The sequence below is a fragment of the Corapipo altera genome, unplaced genomic scaffold (genome assembly GCF_003945725.1).
Source record: "Corapipo altera isolate COAL_440 unplaced genomic scaffold, ASM394572v1 47, whole genome shotgun sequence".
NCBI lineage: Eukaryota > Metazoa > Chordata > Aves > Passeriformes > Pipridae > Corapipo > Corapipo altera.
In genome coordinates this window covers 8652496-8658077 of record NW_020884897.1, presented here as the reverse complement: position 1 = coordinate 8658077, position 5582 = coordinate 8652496, and the positions used below count along the sequence as shown (strand labels likewise).

The window sequence follows — 5582 nt, the reverse complement described above, 5'->3', positions numbered from 1 at the left end:
GCCATGACCACATGTTCACGTGAGGAATGGAAAGCTGAAGTGCACAGACGGAAATGAGAGGGTTTAGAGACAGGCTGGAGGCCAAGGACACAAAATATATTGCTTTTAATGCCCTCAGTAGCATTTTTAATATCCTGGCTAGTTTTTACATTGTGCTGGGTCACAAAGACAGTGGGACTGGGGAGGCCAGGTAAAGCAGGATACAGCCCAACAGCAGCTAGAGAGTTTGGAAAGTTAAATTCATGGCTGTTGCAGCCTTTTCTGGGCAGAGAGGGAAAAGAAGGAGCCAGGGGTGAAAGCAGCAAGGAATGAGAGGGGAAGGAGCACTGGACTGACCAACACACTCACTGCTGGTATTGCCAGGGAGATGGGAGTCTTGCTCTCACTCAGTCAGATGGGTTTGTTGTGTTTGCAACTCTGCTGGAGAGGTGATTTAAACTGCCTTGGACCACAGCTCCTCTGAGTTCTCCCCTTAGGGGATGTGAACTCACTGTCAAGCCCCTCAGCTAAAGGATGCTCGAAGAGGAGGAAGATTTCTGTGTTTTGATTCCTCCCTTTTCCTCCCAGTGCATTTCATTCACATCTGCAGAGTCCCTCCACCACAAAACTGCACTTGTCTGTAGTATCTCTGTAGCCACAGCAACATTCAGGTTTGGGTGCTGGGTGAGTTACCACCGCAGGGCTCTGTGGATGAACTCCCCCAGGTGAGCAGCAGAATGTCACTGCAGACAAAAGGAAGTCACATCTGGTTTACATCACATCTGTCAGGGCCTTGGAGCACACAGTGCTCCTGACTTTTCAACTCCTCCTGACTCATCTGCAATTCAGATTTCTCCAAGCTGGCCTGGGGCCTCTCTCCATGCTAGGATAGAAGCCACAATTGGCATGTGAAAAATCACACTCTTCTCCCACCTACTCCTTTGAAAATACTTAATTGTTTTAACAGAACATAGACAATTCTAAGCTATTTTTCATCTGGGAAGGCTGGCTGACTTCATCTGAGTTATCACTGAGCTCCTCTTCCTTCCTCTGCCCCAGCCTGGCCTCTGCAAGGCTGGTGGCCTTCACCTCTTTTGGGCCCCAGAGTAAACCCAGCCTTCCCAAATGTAGCTCAAGTGACAAAGACATTTCTCTGTCTTCTCTCACAAAGTCTCTTTGTACTGCAGGAAAGGACTGTATCACATAGTTATTGTCAATAAAATCTGAGATTTTATTAAATTTAAATGTCAAATCCCAAAAGCCATGAAAATGGTGAGGATGTATCAATGCTTATTAATGTATTTTCAGCATCTGGAAGGACAAACCTCCTGTCACCAGAAAGGACTGTGCAATTGTCCCCAACACCTCAAGTTAAATGAAATTGAGTGAGGATCAGTTCTACAAAGCCACAGAGAGGAGGGAGGGAAACTTCTGTTTCATCTCTTTGATGTAGCTGCTTAATTTAGAAGTCTATAGTTGACATAATAATAAAATTTGGACTCTTGAGCTTAAAATAAATTATTTTGTTTTTCTTTTTGGTGTAGCCTGCTACAAAGAAACACTCTAGGCAGACCCATTCAAAGCTGTGTCTTGTCTGGGGTGCTCCCTGCTATTGATGCTTCCTCTCTGACAGACACAGCCTGGTCTCCTGACAAAACACTGCTTTAGGATCAGAGGAATGTACCCTATTGGTAAAGGTGAGAGTATTTTCCCAAGCATCACTCACTCTTCACACTTGTCTGCAGGTTAAAATTCCCTTAGCAGAGCTCTGAGCATCTCCTGAGGGCTCAGTCCTCTGGGGAAAGCTCCTGTATCCCACTGAGGAAGCTTCTCAAGCGTGCCTTTCCCTTGGGAGGAGCTTATTGTTTTTCAAAGAGACACTGGATCGCTTTTTTAAGGAAATGGCAGCACATTCCTAACCCACTCCATGCTTAGCAGCTGGTACAGGGATCCTACTCTCTCTTCCAAAAAGCTTGGAAGTTCAGGCAGCAAATTCAGGAAGGTGACATCATTCACATCAGAATGGAACGGGCTGGGTAGGCACTGCTGGTCCATCTGCAGCACCAGCCAGGCTCAGGCATTTAGGAACCCTAACAGCTAGAAAGTCTTTTTTTCTTAAACACTACCAGACATTCTGAAGACTAAGAAACAAACAAGAAGGAGGCAGAATGCAGCCCGCAGAATGAATTGTAGCAAATGAAATTATTGGGACATAAGCCTGTCTGGATTTCACAGCCTTGCAGGTAAAGTGAAGCATCTGCAACTTCCTTATTAACACTTTTGTATGCATCAATGCTATTCCATAGAAATTCTAGGAAAGCTTACCCCTATTAAACCCTGGAGTCACTTGTAAAAGTTTGTTCTGAGGGGTCAACCTGTCTCTTCCCTTGTGTTATTCGTGTGAGTTCTCTTTCTTCTGCTGCTGTTCCATGGTTCTGCTCCTTTGGTATCTCTTCACTCCTGCTATGAGCAACACAAGGCAGGTAGAGGGAAAGAGAAGGGAAGTGGGGCTCCCTTGGCTGCTAAAATGTGAACTTTGAATTTAGCTAGCCTGGGTTTTACTCTCTGCTTCACCACTCCCAGTGTAAATTTCTCTCAATCTTAATTTCCATCCATTAATAGGGTAATTCTTACCTAACATACTTTAGTCTATGTAACCCCCCTAAAGCCTCAGGATATTTAAACACAAAACACATAAAAATCAACAGAGCTGTCTCCTCATCTACTCCTTTTGTTTTGAGGTAAGACAAACTAACTAAAATGCACTTACAATAAGTTTGATGGTATTTTAACAGTAGAGCCTAAAGATTAAAGCTGCACAACCTTCCTAAACACAATCGTTCAGGTGCTTATTGCTCCACTCAAGAGCTTTCACACACCTTGAACTGCAGTTGATTTTTTTATATATAGCTCAGTCCAAGAACAAACTAGCAAGAGGTGTGAAAGGCAGAACAAAAGGCTTCTGTACGAACATCAGCAGTACAAAGGAAAGGAAAAGAGAGAAAAAGCAAAGAAAAGAAAGAAAAAGGAAAGGAAAAGAAAGAGAAAAAAAAAGGAACAGAAAAGGCACACTGCTGCTCAGTGTGGCACGGAACCTAGAGATTAAAGACACAAGAAAGGCCATGGCACCCAGGACTTGTTTTCTCTTTTAACAGTTTTGGGCTTCCCCACACAGTAAGAAAAGGACTTACTGGAGCACGTCCAGCAGAAGACCATCAGTATGATCAGGGGCTGTAAGTACACAGTGCCCAAGGAGGGGCTGAGCTGAGTGTGCTCAGCCTTAAGAACAGAAGGACTTCCGATGGTTTGTGACTACCTACTGTGAGGGGGGAAAGAAGGTAAGAGCCAGACTCTGCTTGGGGGCACACGGGGATGAAATGAGCATCCACAGCCACTTGAGGAACAATGGATTGTCTGGTTAAATACCAGGATGGTTTATTTATTTCCTTGAGGGTAGTAAAAAACAGAAACAAGATGCCCACAGAGGCTGTGGTATTTTCATCCTTCAAGATACTGAAAACTTGACCTCCAGAGATCTGTTCCAGCTGTACTTCTACAGCTCTGTTCTACAATTCTACTTGATGACTCATGGCAAAGAAAGCTGCAGAGTGACAAGTGGAAACCATACCTCCCTGGCTTCCAGCAGATCCCTAACTGATGGAAAGTCTTTGCTGTTACAGACATGTTCTATATTTACCTTTAAACACCTGCTTTATCAGGGCAGACTTTCTACAAAGAACACAAGACTGTATTATGGACCTTATGTTTCTGCAAGCAACAAACCAACATTTTTCCTGAGTAGAGAGGACAGGATCAAATTAGACACTTCAATTTTACAATCTTCCACTAGGGGAAAAGCATGTTCCTAACAGCTTCCTAGTACCAGAATACTTCATCAAACCCTTTCTCTATCCCTAATCACACGCACAGTAACATCTGTGCAAGCCAGTTGGCTCTGGACAGCTCCTGTGGTTCTTGAAAGACTATTTCTTGGCAGGTTCTGTTTTTCACTCTAATTGAAAGGTTAATAAAATCAGTCATACTTGTATGTTGGCTAAATAAACACACTGTCTCCACTGATGATGAAACAGATGCATTACCACCCATGTCTCCCACGGGGTTCATTTGTTCCATGATCGCATTTGGTTTCCTTCAAGCTTCTCTGTGCAGTACCTGACAGCATTTTGGATGGTTTTCATAAGGAAATTTACCTCTCAGATGCTACTGCATTCACATGTCTCACTCTAGTAGTCTTTGGCAAAGATATTACATATCCTCAACACTTCTTCACTGTGGAAAACGCTGAAGAAGCTAATCCTAAAAAAAAGGCTGAAACTCTTAGTGAGGGTAAATGCACTATTGGAGTCAAGCAGTTTATGCTGCTGAGGCTGAAACTGCCAACGCATCCAAACCTGGCTTCTCTCTGCCTCTCCCTCAGGCCGGGTCTCATCTTGCACCAATCTGTTTTTCCAGGTCTCGTTGGCTTCTACAACCAGTCCTGCAATTTCATGTGCCTCGAGTTTGATTTCATGGACAGCTGAACTCCTGACACGTCTGTGTCTCTTTGAAACGAGCATTTACACTTGACAGGGTGACACACGGCTGGTAAGGCAGGCAGGAAGACATGCTGAATGCACAACAGGTAGAAAGTAACATATTCAAGTTAAGTTTTGTGTAGCACAACATTTCCAAACATTCAAAAGCTGCAACAGCTGATGTTTGTTTGAAAGGAAACAGCAACCCAAAATCCTTCTGCAACCTGGTAATTGGTACAATAAAGAAAATCTCAAGCCATACAAAGATTAACAGAGATTTAGATAATTTCAATATTTTACTCTGAAGTGGAAAAAAAAAAGGTGTGCTTATTTCTTCATTAAAAAACAGTATTTAGGAAATGCATCACTGAAGTTCTTTAGGGTGGGATTCATCTTACTTATTTTCTGTGTTCTGAAAGATGTAGGTAACTAAACTAGTCAGCTGAATTGTTACAATATGTGGTCTCTGCAGGGCTCTTTAAGTTAGGTTTTAGAGATGTTCTCTCCCTCCACTGACAGTAAAGGGAAACCAGACTTGCCAGGTCTGCATATCCAAGCAATTTAAGTCATTTGCACAAAAAATCATCAACCATCTATTAAATCCCACTGCAGTCGCTCCTTCTTTTTTTACTATTTTTAAAAGTTAAAGCATAAAATCATATCATGGACTTCCAACCTCAGGTCTCCACGTTACAGACTTTCCCTTAATCTGTCTTGTAATGAAGAGGAAACTGAGGAAATGAAGAGGAAATGGAGAGCTGAATGTCACACTAAAAAAAAGCACAAAATACTCACATAATAAGTAAAAGGGCATTTGTGAAAAAGTACCATTTTCTCCCACGTTTTTAACCTTCAGTTCACCCAAAACCATCTTGAGCCAAAGCACAACATTCTCAGTTATCACGTTTTGTCACCTGACCAAATGTCTCACTGGTAGAAATTTTACCATTCTTGTGATCCTCACACAGCCCCTTACTGCTTACAACAGAAAAGCCAAATACAGGAGTAGCTCAGGATATGGAAATAGCTGAGGAACCAGCCCCAGCAATAACAGGCAACAGACACAGC

The 5582-nt window shown here is 42.9% G+C and overlaps 1 long non-coding RNA gene across 1 annotated transcript; it reads right to left on the bottom strand.

Moving 5' to 3' along the window:
- Positions 1–609: 609 nt before the first annotated feature.
- On the bottom strand, positions 610–4521 carry LOC113949599. The gene is made up of 3 exons (XR_003528479.1): positions 4392–4521; positions 4191–4296; positions 610–722 (listed from the first exon to the last, which is right to left on the bottom strand). It is a non-coding gene; the product is annotated as an uncharacterized LOC113949599 (long non-coding RNA).
- Positions 4522–5582: the final 1061 nt, after the last annotated feature.